This window comes from Schistocerca serialis, chromosome 2 (genome assembly GCF_023864345.2).
Source record: "Schistocerca serialis cubense isolate TAMUIC-IGC-003099 chromosome 2, iqSchSeri2.2, whole genome shotgun sequence".
In the NCBI taxonomy this organism is placed as follows: Eukaryota; Metazoa; Arthropoda; class Insecta; order Orthoptera; family Acrididae; genus Schistocerca; species Schistocerca serialis.
The window spans coordinates 997636923-997650148 of record NC_064639.1 but is presented as its reverse complement, the minus strand read 5'-3'; the positions used below and the strand labels follow the sequence as shown (position 1 = coordinate 997650148).

Here is a 13226-nt window from a genome sequence, read left to right as displayed (position 1 = left end):
TATCAACTATTATACATGGACCTGTATAAATTAGATTCCATTTTCTGATGGTCTTCTTCAACCTTGATGACTTGATGTGTCTTCTTAAAAGAATTTTTTGTCCGATATTGAAAGTCTGAATCCGTTTGATGTTTATGTCATGGATTTCCTTTCGCTGTCTTGCTTTCTCCGTAATATTAATGAGAGCATTGCGAATTTTTTCTTCCCATGACATTTTGGTGTCCTCGAGTTTAGGCAAGTTATCTACCCAAAAGTTTCTTTCGTTATCTCTGAACATCAGTTCATTCGGGGTAAAGTTTGTAGAACTATGAGGTAAATTATTATAAATGTGCTCAAACTCGGTCAAATAGTTTATCCAGGTAGTTTGTTTATCGTGACAGTACGTTCTCATGAATCTGTTTAGTTCTCGAAAAACCCGTTCAATTAAATTCCCTTGCGGATGATAGCAAGATGTAAATATCTGTTTTATTCCTAGTTGTGATACTAATTTTCTCCATAAATATCCAGTAAATATCTTCGCATTGTCGGAGGTTATAGATTTTGGAATCCCTGCATGAGGAATATAGTCATTTACAAACTTTACTGCGGCAGCTCTTGCAGTTGCTGATTTTATAGGATATAGTTTAACATATTTTGTAAACACATCACAGAATCCAATAATGTACTTAACACCACCTCTGGCTCTAGGAAGTGGTCCACAAATATCACATGATATAAGTGATCTTGGTGCGTCAGGTATTATTGAGTGAAGTGCAATTTTATTTCCCTTGTTGTCCGGCTTAGCCTTTTGACAGAGAATACATTTCTGGATGACTTTGTGCACTTTTCGCCTTATATTTGGGAAGTAACAATAATATCTAATCTTATTAGCACACTTTACAACACCCCAGGTCAAATGTGTAAACCAAATTAATCGTTCTTCATATTCTTCGGGTATGCAGACACACCACTTTGGATTCTCAGCCTTCCCAAATTAAAAAAATAAAATATTATTCACAAGCCGGTAGTATTCCAAATTGACCATAGGATTTTGTTGATTGAATTGTCGTATTATAGCATTCCATTGTCGATCCTTCTTCTGAAGCTGAGCCATTGTCTTACATAAATGAATATAATATAACTTGTAATTATTTTCTTGAAGAAGAAGCACTGGAAATTGGGCCTTATTATTTACATCCAGTTCAGGTGTTATTCCTTCTGGAGATCTTGACAACGCGTCAGCTATAATATTTTCTCTTCCGGCTACATGAATAATTTGAAACTGATATTCTTACAGCGCCAGCGTCCACCTTGACAAGCGAGGATGCAGCAACTTACAAGTTTGTAAAAAGGTTAGTGATTGGTGGTCACAATAAACGGCTATCCTTGAGCCATATACATAATAATTAAACCTTTTCGAAGACCAAATAACTGCTAAAGCTTCCAATTTCGTAGTGGTATATGCTCTTTCACAGGTGGATAAAACTCTGCTAGCAAATGCAATTGGACAAAAGGCTTTTACACCATCGATGTACCTAATTTGAAATAAACAAGATCCTAATCCCACATCTGATGAATCAGTGGCTAAACAGAATCCGACATTCATATCAGGGTGGTATAACAACGGAGCATTTATCATTTGATCCTTAATTTCACAAAAAGTATTTTCACAATCATTAGACCATTGCCATGGTACATCTTTCCTCAGGAGCCGGTTTAGTGCTTCAGAGTTCATTGCTTGAGTTTTAATAAATCGACGAAAAAATGAAGCCAAGCCTATAAAGCCTTTCAGTTGTCTTCTGTTTCCTGGAGTTGGAAAATTTTTTATCGCACTAATCTTCGCTTCTGTTGGAAGAATGCATTTTGCATTAATCATATGTCCTAAGAATTTGATTCTCTGTAGAGAAAATTGGGATTTTTTTAGATTTGCAGTTATACCAGTTTGTTTGAACACAGCAAAAATCCTCCTAATAAGTTGTACATGTTCCTCCCAAGTTTTAGACGCAATTAATAGACCGTCCACAAAAATTGTTATTCGACTACGTAGTTCTGGTCCTAGGGCATAGTCCAACGCAGAAATAAAAACTCCAGAGCTGATATTGAGACCAAACGGAACGACCTTGAACTGATAGCTTCTCCCTCCATATATAAAAGCAGTATGTTTTCTTGAGTCCTTGTCTAACTGAACTTGCCAGAACGAACTTCTCAAATCAATACTGGTTCAATAGGATACATCTTGAAATTTCTGTATTAACTCATCGATGTTCTCCGGATGTGTGCGCACAGGTACTATAATTTTGTTAATTTCCCTTGCATCTAATACCAATCGAACTTTTCCTCCTGGCTTTGGTACAACAAGCAACGGAGAACAATATGGGCTGTTCTACGGTTCAATAAGATTCCAGTTTAACATTTTTTGTATCTCTTCCTGAACTGGTTGTTTTAATCGCCAGGGAATGGGATAGTGTGTGCGGCAAAATGTCTTATGGGGCTTAATCTGTAATGTACAAACATATCCTCTAATAATTCCGGGCTTTTCATCGAAAACTGACTCATATTCTGTTAATATATTGAATAATTGTTCCCTCTGACTATCCGTTAGGCAATCTGACTCAGCAATCTTCTGTACGACTGTTTGTCTGAAATCCTCTTCTTGAATTGACTTGATCGGTAGTCGGCACATATTATTATTTTCAGCACAAATCAACTTCACAGCAGCACCACGGAAATATCGCTCATACACTGCCTCCTTTCTCAGTAAGATCAGTGTAACAAATTGATCTTCGATTTTAAAATGCACCTTTCCTTCTACCAAGTCCAACTTGCAATTGCAGGCTTGCAAAGTTCCAATGCCAAGAATACAATCTACTAACAACTTTTCCACTACAAGGAATGTGCATTGTTTAGCTACATTTCCCAATTTTATCTCTATAAGCGTTTGTATCTTGACGTTCCTGGATTTTTCTCCCACTGCACCTATAACTCGGCAATTTTGTACTGGTAGGACAGGGATTTTCTTAATTTTACTAATTCTGCGAAACAAAGTTCCGGATACTACGTCTGTAGATGAAGCTGTGTCCAATACAACATTGGTTAAAATTCCTCCCACTTCTGTGATGATCTCAGACACAGGAACCCTTTTATCTTCGACTACACAGGCCTCTAAGTCTCTTGTCAATTCATCTGTCATTAATTCGCCTTCATTATATCTCAACATTGCCACGGAATTAATTTCGTTTAAAACAGGTTGGCCCCTTTTGTATTCCCCGGCCGACTTTACGGAGCATAAAGCGGCCCTCTTCAGTTTAAATGTCGATTATTGTTTCCTCTTGAATCATCTACTACTTCTGTTATGACTGGTTGTTGTTGATGACTGGTTGTGTTATTTGCTTCAAATCAGAATTTCTGTACGCATTATTATTATTTGAAAACTGCTGGTTCTGATAATCTCTTGCATTTCCAAACATTGGGTTGTATCTGCGACCTGTTAGATTGTCTCTGAATCTGCTCCTCGCAGCACTGTTACTGAAATTTCCATTTCCGTTGCAATTGTTTCCGTTGAATCTCTGACTATTCCTAGTATAATAATTATTAACTCCGTTTCCGTTCCGGTTTGCGTTTGGCGCCTCAATCGCTCTCCTCTGCATAACCGGTTGTCTTGGCCGATGTTCATCTTCCTCGATCATATCTATAGTGTTAAGCGTAGTCATGAAATAGTCAAGGTCATGCTCATTAATATACAGCATTCTATTTCTGATGCTGGCCGGAAGTCGAGATTTTAATATACCAATCACGTCTTGTAGAGGCATAGGCTTATCCCAATACCGCGATTTGTTTGTATATTTCTCAAAGTATTTCTTTAAAGACCCATGTGAAAAGGAAAAAGGTTCCGGGTATAATACCTCCTGCCTTAAACGTTCTTGTACTCCTTCGGACCAGTATTTGGATAAAAATGCTCGTTCAAAATCTTCATATGTGTCCCAAGTTGATATCATATCAGATGCCCATATAGCTCCTGACCCCTGAATATAACCGGTCACGAAACTAACCTTTTGCCACTCACTCCAATTTTTTGGCAATACTCCCCTAAAACTTCTTATTAACACTACGGGATGAACATTTTTCTTGTCTGGGTTGTAGATCTGGAATTGACGTTGTTCCAGCATTTTCTCCTCAGTATTGCTTTTACAATTACAGGCATTATGACTACCCTCATGGTGTTGTGATTGATGTTGATTGCAAAAACGAGCGTGTGCACTAATGTCCCTGTCTGTGCTTGATCGGGTAAATAATGTAGCTGCATTGATGGATCTTGTCATTGGTTCATTTCCTTGCGTGGAACACAAATTTTCTCGAGATAGATTTAAGGACCTCTCAATGTTATCTTTCTATTGTTTACGTTCTTCGCCTAGTTGTTCTTTGGCTTCTCGAAAACTTTGATTAAATAAATTTTCTTCAGAACTCTCGGTCATAGGAGAATGAATAGGTGCTCTGACCGTATGTTCAATATTGTCTGAAGAAATGCTTTTCCTTTCTAAACTTAACTGCGAGAATTTTCCCGCCAGAATGTTTACTTTATGATCAACCTCGTCTTGTGTCTCCTTTATGTTATTTATGGATTTATCCAAATTTTGGATGTCCTTCGGGATCTTGTCTTGTGATTGTCTCAAATCCTGCATATCTGCTGACATCTCGTTTACTTGTTGCTTTAACTCTTCTTGAACTTCAACTAATACCGGAATTACTGCGATAGAACATTGCATCTGTTCTTGTGCTTGAACTATCTGTGGGATTGACTCGACGTGCTCTTTAATAGTATCAAGCTTAGTAGCAACATACTCAGTTAGCTCTAGGCGTAACTTCTTCGCATTTTCATTACACTGCTGAGTGACTTGCTCAATTTGAGCAGCTAATTTTAATTCTGTCTTTTCATTCTGAATTTTCAATTCTTCCACAGTTTTATTTAATTTATCATCAAGTTTCTGGAAACTCTCTACTAATTTATTATTTAATTCCACTTTATTGGCTGCTAATTGTTCATTTATTTGCGCTATAGTTAAGTCTGTTACATTTTTGGCTAACAGTGTTAACTGCTGCATGATTACAGTCAATGGGTTTATTTCGTCCTGCTCAGATGACATCGAAACACTTAAGCTTTGTTGTGGGGCCTGACTAATGCTGCCGCGAGGCACTACTTCAGTTAAGCTAGCGTCTAATGTTTCACTAACCTCAAAAACAGCTGAGGGCTGTTTCATTGCCATTTTATAAGCCGCCCTAGTAACAACCATTAATACACCGAACAACAAATATATAAAGTCACTCGCATCTGAGTTAATAATGTCACTGACCTAAATTTTGCGAAATACTTACTTGTAATAAACACTTCCTGTCTAAAGTTCAACTCAACATTCACTTAATGAATCTGATTCAAACCGATAGACATTTAAATAGTTATTCTAAATTTCTATCTACAAAAATTTAATTGTATATTGTCTGGCCTGAACGACGTTCTCGTAGGTTGTGGCGAAATTGTGACTTCTGGAACAGGCCTCGTCTTCTTTTCTCTCGTGCACAAGCAACATAAAATTCACACAATGTTGAAGTAATGCTCAAAAACAACGTCCTGTCACAGTGAAGCCAAATTTAATATTTCTAAAATTTAAAGGGCACTTATGCAGTTTAGCAGGTACGGAAAAAATTTATCAATTTTTTTAAAAATTTGATCGATTATAGTCAAATTTGATACGCTGATTACGAATACGATATTTATTTTCGCCCCAGTCAATTATTTACATCAAAAAAATTGTTTTAAATTTTTTAAAAAATTTTTTATTTTTCAATATTTTGTCGATATAGTGAATTCTGATGCGCTGATTTCGAATATAACATCCATTTTCATTTTCCCTTGACCGTCGGCGATATCTTCTGCCCGATAAGCGCGGCGCGGCTGATGACGCAACATTGCGTAATACACTAACTAATCAGTATTTTCAAATCATAGGCGGCCGCTGCCGCGGCCGCATTCCAAAAAAAAAACTCCCAACCTAACCTCAAGTGGGCTACGCTACAGATCACTTTATTTATGAAAATACAAAGTACAATCACCAACAAACTTTACATATTCACCCACAAAGCTCTCCAAGCCAGATACATTTGGAATGAAAAATTTTTTCCGTACCTGCTAAACTGCATAAATTGATCTGTAGCGTAGCCCACTTGAGGATAAGTTGGGAGTTTTTTTTTTGGAATCCGGCCGCGGCAGCGGCCGCCTATGATTTGAAAATACTGATTAGTTAGTGTATTACGCAATGTTGCGTCATCGGCAGCGCCGCGCTTATCGGGCAGAAGATATCGCCAACGGTCAAGGGAAAATGAAAATGGATGTTATATTCGAAATCAGCGCATCATAATTCACTATATCGACAAAATATTGAAAAATAAAGAAATTTTAAGAAAAATTTAAAACAATTTTTTTGATGTAAATAATTGACTGGGGCGAAAATAAATATCGTATTCGTAATCAGCGTATCAAATTTGACTATAATCGATCAAATTTTGAAAAAAATAGAAAAATTTTTTTAAAATTAATTTATTTTTCAATATTTTGTCGATATAGTGAATTATGATGCGCTGATTTCGAATATAACATCCATTTTCATTTAATGAGTTGATGATGAGAATATGCTGCTCATAATTTTAAACGAAAATAAGTAGAAATAAAAACAAAACGGATTAGTTTACAGCTTCGGGATACGCTAGGCAAAGGTTTAAACTAAAAAAAGGTTTAAACTGAAACAAATACACTGGTAGTCTGTCGTGTCGAATTCGTTGCTTTGAACACGATTTGCTAGTCGACAATATTCTGAAAGGTTCATTTGAATATGGCAAATAGATTCCAAATCTTACGGAATTTCGCCTCAAAAATTTATTCGAAATATCGGCCACTAATGGGAAGGCGATTAACTGGGCTCAACAACACGGGTTGTTGAAAAGTGTGATGATTTGTGATGGCAACTGCGTGGGATACAACGAAATGCTATTAGAAAACAATAATTCTATGGATGGTGTCATCTGGCGTTGTTCAGCAGGTCGAGTTTGTAGGAAACAAGCATCAATTCGAAAATTTTCATTCTTTTCGGGAAGCCATATTGAAGTTTCCAAGATCTTGCAACTGATGTATCTGTGGGCTTATGATGTACATAAGCAGGACTTTTTACAGAGGGAGTTGGAAATCGGAAGTGCCCGTACGATTGTTGATTGGAAACAATTTTGTAGAGACATTTGTCACGAATATTTTTTGCTCAATCCGATCGTTCTGGGAGGCAGAGGTCATATTGTGGAGATCGACGAAAGTTGTTTTGTTCGTCGAAAGTACGAACGTGGTCATCGCGTTAGAGAACAATGGGTTTTTGGTGGTTTCGATGTGGAAACAAAGGAAAGTTTCATGGTGACTGTAGACAGACGCGATGCTGGCACTTTGTTGCCTATTTTGCAACAGTTCGTGCTCCCTGGTACTACTGTTGTCTCGGATTTGTGGGCAGCATACAAGACAGTGGGTAATCTGGGATATCAGCATTTGACTGTAAACCATTCGATTCATTTCGTTGACCCCCTTACTCACGCTACAACCAATCACGTAGAATCTGTTTGGCAGAAAGCCAAGGAAGAAAACAAACGCAGGTTCGGTACCCATCGTACTATGCTAGATAACTATTTGGCAGAATTTTTGTGGCGTCAGCGTTTTCAAAAGGATGCATTTCATAACTTGGTTGAGCACGTTCGTTTAGTGTATCCCGAAGCAGCACAGTGATTACGTTTTATTTTTATTTTGCTAAATTTAGTTAAAAGTTTGTTAATTTTGCACTGGAGTTTGATGAACAAGAGTATTGATTGTGGTTAATTAGTAAAAATACGTACCTACCGTTCCGTTAAAATGAACGTATACTGTAATCGACAAAATGTTGAAAAATAAAAAAATAAAAAAAATTTAAAAAAATTTAAAACAATTTTTTTGATGTAAATAATTGACTGGGACGAAAATAAATATCGTATTCGTAATCAGCGTATCAAATCTGACTATAATCGATCAAATTTTGAAAAAAAATGAAAAATTTTTTCCGTACCTGCTAAACTGCATAAGTGCCATTTAAAGAATCTCTCTCACACCGGCCTGATTAAGCTTCACTGATCAGGATAGTAAAAAACATGTATATATTAAGGGAATTTTCATTGACAAAGCAGGTTTATCACATTCACACAGTTCAATACTGTTCTATCCTGATTAAATTAAGCATAACTTAAATTCCATAAGGCAGTGAAGCAATTTCGAAGTCTCGGTGCGACGAAAATTGTCAGTCGATCTCCTGGAAACATTTGTAATAATTATTAACTTTCGGTGATCACATGGGGAAGACCGGAGATCTGCTGGTAAGACCGTGTTAGCCTATTTATTTGAAGTAACTGGATATCTTGAGCATACAAAACGGCAGGTTCGTCCAGTGTAAATCAGACGTTCCCCACTGATCCCGTGCAACACAGCGTAGTAAGCAGACACTGTCAATAATAATAATCCGTTAAATAATACGGGAACACACTTACTTTAGTTTAGTAAATATATTAAATTCCTTCTCATACAGAATCTCATCAAGATGGCGAATAGCTCAACAATACATACATATACATCCTTCTTTCACGACTAATCGGCAAGAAGTACCCTATTCTTTTTCCTAAGAGAAAACATAGATAGCAGAGAAGCTATTCCATGGAGTAAATGGACGCTCCAAGGAATAATTGGGCTTGAAACTACTTTGCATTGATAATCGGTAAGATAAGAAGAGATATTTCGAGATATGTACTGAGTTATATAATTTATAAAATTTCTGAAAATATCGTGGCGAGACCGTTGCAAGAGACATTACAGCCGCTTGTGTGGTACAGTGTCAAAAGCCCACTGGAAATCCAGAAATAACAGAATCAATTTGAAATCCTTGTCAATAGCACTGAACACTTTATGCGAGGAAAGAGCTAATTGTGTTTCACAAGAACGATATTTTCTAAATCCGTGTTGACTGTGTGTCAATAGACCGTTTTCTTCAGCCGGCCGGGGTGGCCGAGCGGTTCTAGGCGCTTCAGTCTGGAACTGCGTGACCGCTACGGTCGTAGGTTCGAATCCTGCCTCGGGTGTGGATGTGTGTGTCCTTAGGTTAGTTAGGTTTAAGTAGTTCTAAGTTCTAGGGGAATGATGACCTCAGAAGTTAAGTCCCATAGTGCTCAGAGCCACTTTTGAACCGTTTTCTTCGAGGTAATTCATAATGTTCGAACACAATATATGTTTCAAAATCCTTCTGCATATCAACGTTAATGGTATTATCCTGTGATTTAGTAGATTACTTCTACTGCCTTTCCTGAATATTGGTGTGACCTGTGCAACTTTCCAGTCACCGGGTACGGATCTTTCGTGGGGCGAGCGGTTGTATATTATTGTTAAGTATGGGGCTATTACATGAGCATACTTTGAAAGGAACCTAATTGGTATACAGTCGGCACCGGAAGACTTGGTTTTATTAAGTGATTTAAGTTGCTTCACTACTTCGAGGATATCCACATCTAAATTACTCGTCATGGCAGCTGTTCTTGATTCTATTGTCAGGTGACGATAACGTAGTCTCAAACTAGTACGAGGTATCTCAGCATTTTTCATAACCATTGCTCAATATCTGTGACCGTTAACCCCCCTCAAATGCCCTACGAGACCTAGTAACAACACTAAACAGGAACAACTCTAATGTATCTTTGTGCCCATTCTGTGTGTCACAGAGAGTTGCAACTCTCAATCACTTATAAATCCGCCGATGGTGTTTATGTGTGCGAAGTTCCTTTGACTTCCGACCATGCCTTCTGGGTACTTCACTTCCTTGTCAGTCAGCGCAATACAGCCAAGTTGAAAGTTGGTCTTAAAATGAACAGCGACAGGAGCAAAACATCGATAAGAAAATGCTACGTATTAAGAAGGAAGTCATGGAATCAGACGATAAGTTTTTTAGTTCAATTCAATGTGATGTTGATACTGTTAGTAAAGAATATAAACACAAGAATACAAGCGACCTGCAGTTCCTTTGGTAAACTAGATAAGGCTTTCAAAGCTTAACTCAAGGATTGCGTTACAAAAAAATTTACATAGAGCATATTTTAATTATTGAAGTGGGACTTTGATTTTTTTTAATGTGAAAAGTCATTCAAATACGAGTAATAATGATTCATTGAAAGCTGCTGGTAAGGGTGTTCTGGATACGAACTATGTCTGTAATTGCGTGTGTAGATGCACGGCCTGTAGATAGCTATTACTGTTGGAAAATTCCGAGTCTACCTTCTACAACATTAACGAAGTTCCAGTACATTAACTGCAGCCATTTAATGCAAGTGGCAAAGCAGCAAGCTTATTCGTGGTACCAGCGTTCGTACTATATCCGCCATTTCCACTTATAGCCAGAGATAGCAATTAATGTAGTTAATTGTTAATTCATCCCACTGATTTTCTCTCTGGTACCTACTAATTTTCTCTTAACGTACACGTTTCTTACTCGTAGAACTTGTCCTACGTGATGTGGTCTACAGAAAACGACATAAGAGTGAACCACTGAATGTATAAGACATCTATGAAAAAACAAAATTCTGATCATTATGTTAACATTGCTTGGTTCTCAATTATATATTCAGTTATTTCAGCTGCGTAGAACAGAAATTTAAAATAGGCGCCTACTCTGCATGTTGTAAATGTGATGCGATTCATATGCCTCATGGGAGTTAAGCTCCCGACTTTTATATTCGTATCTCCTCTTTCGTTCTTTTCATGGAGTATATATTCTCCAGAGATAACATCAAGCACGCTGCATATTATCCATCCATCATTATTTCCGAGAAAGATACGCGTTTCAAAGACACAAATTTTCGTGCTACTTGCTGTAGTTTATCGTGTACTCCGACGAAGTAACTGATGTAAATACGTTCTTTCCAATGAGCCTATAAAAATAATTGAACAATTTTAGCTTTAGAATGCGCAGACTTTCGCTTTACTATCACCCATTATTCTGCATTGTGTCACTACAGCCGTAGATAATTAAAAACAAGGGGACGTTCTGTTCTTCGTCTCCGCTACACTTTTCGATCACTCCAAACAACCAGTCTCCAACACTGCGTTTTCACTCAAACGTTGTTACCATCAGGAAGAATAAGAAGCCGGGAAGTAATTTATTTCACTTGTTGCAGCTTTTCTAAAGCTCTTCATTACCTACTCGCCAAATATGGGACCCGTTCACGGTGACCCAATAAAACGTCGTACTCTTTGATCGCTGTAGCCCTTCCAATAAAAGGGCGACGGGATGTAGGGGTCGGCGCTTCCTCTCAACACTCGCTCAGCGTTTTCAGTCGCTCGGTCCACAGAGGGTAGCAGGCCTATGCCGTTGAAGTGTTTTTCAATGACAACAGCTTTGTTATTGCAGTGCAGAGAGCTTTTCCCTTTCAATTTAACGTCCCGCTTTGGGAAAAAACGCACGTAGTCGACCATAAAAGTCTCGTACTATTGAGAATATCGAGTCTGTGAAGTAGTCTGTTCTGCAGCCCGTAAAACGTTTTGCAAGAAAACTTCCTTCCTTGGGAAGTGTACGAAGAATTTAACAGAAAGCTCTGCTTCTTCACTAACGTAAAATGATGACTGTCCGGCCGTATTACCGTCTGGAATTCGGCTGTTCTGAGGACAATGTGAGGATGTGGTGGGGAATGGGGGGGGCGAGGGGGCTATTTTCTCACACGGTGATGTTTCTACATCTGAATAATGAGTAAAGATTGGATCTGAAAAGATTCACCTGTGAAAAATTTGGAACTGACATGAATTATTTACTTGTTAAAGAAGGCTTTCAATTTTATGATCTGCGGAATTAAAAACCAAACAAAAATTGTAACACTGCAAGCTGTATTTGATTCAGTCATTTTCTTCAGTAAAGACAAGTGATAAATTTTAGTGATATTTGTTTTAGGTACACTTCTGTTTCTATAGCAGAAGTAAAATTTGTGGGATGACACTATTTTATTACTAAGTACACTTTTAAAATATATAATTCTTTATACTATATAATACTTTATGGCAGCTTACAAGTTTAATAGCGCAAGCATTAAAAAATTTAAATCGCAGCTTAAAGAAACTATTTCACACTTGACTGTAAGTAAAAGCTATCTCTGAGGTTTTTCCCTTACCAAATTTAGGATGTAACTATTTGATCTGGTGTGGCACCTCACGAGACACACACATACACAAACACACACACACACACACGTATTTGACAAATGGTGACATTTAGAAGAGAAAGGGAAAGAAGATAAGACTCAGCACTGTTTCAGTTTAAGTAAAGAAACTGAAAGGGACTGATTTTGAAAACACGTGTTCAAGTTCTTAGTAGGAAAAATATGTTATACCCTGCAAAAGTATACTGATTTTTGGAACTTCGTTTTAAATAACGGCGAACAATTCTCTTGAGGAAATCTACTGCGGAAACATTTCTGAATAAAAGAGAAAAATACGCTCACCAGCTAGCGGAATTTTAGAACAGTTAATCATTTGCCATGAGGTGCTTTCTTCCGTGCACCGTCGCTCTTGTCATGAAGTGAACGAAGAAATAACGAAATGGCACTCGTTTTGATTCTGTGTGCATCTCGAGGCGAAAGAAGAACTACCGACCTTGAATTTGCACAGCGCCATAACACACGAGTGGCATCTTCTCAGAAGCAACCTTCCATACGGCCTACCAGAGCACACTTCACGTTCAAAGTCTCCTGCCACTCATCCCAGAGTGCCGACCAAAGATATCTCTCCTAACGGCTACTCCACAAGCTGCGTGGAGGGAGACAGATATAGACATAACGCTACAACCGGTGGAAAGCTGGTATTTCGTGAAGCGTATTGGTTAGTTACATGTACCATAAATCATCTGAACGATTCTTTTATCAAAATACTGTGGAGTGAGTCAGCTTAAAGGATATGTACTCAAGCTTAATGTCAATATTAACGAACCAATTACTTTTTTTATCCTACCAATCCAACTACACTTAAAAGTGAGTTTTTTAACAAACCACCAATTTTTAATTAGAAATCCTTCAATGGAACAGAAAAAGTTGTCCAGAAGTAAAGATTTTAGGTTAGATTTAAATTTGCTTCGCTCTGTCCGTCATTTTATGTTATTTGGCAAATGATGAAA

General features: G+C 37.7%; 1 protein-coding gene across 1 annotated transcript in view; it reads left to right on the top strand.

Annotated features, from left to right (window-relative positions):
* LOC126456583 (uncharacterized) overlaps positions 1 to 13226 on the top strand; it is a 454669-nt gene that overhangs the window by 323920 nt on the left and 117523 nt on the right. The gene's annotated exons all lie outside the window — the stretch shown is intronic.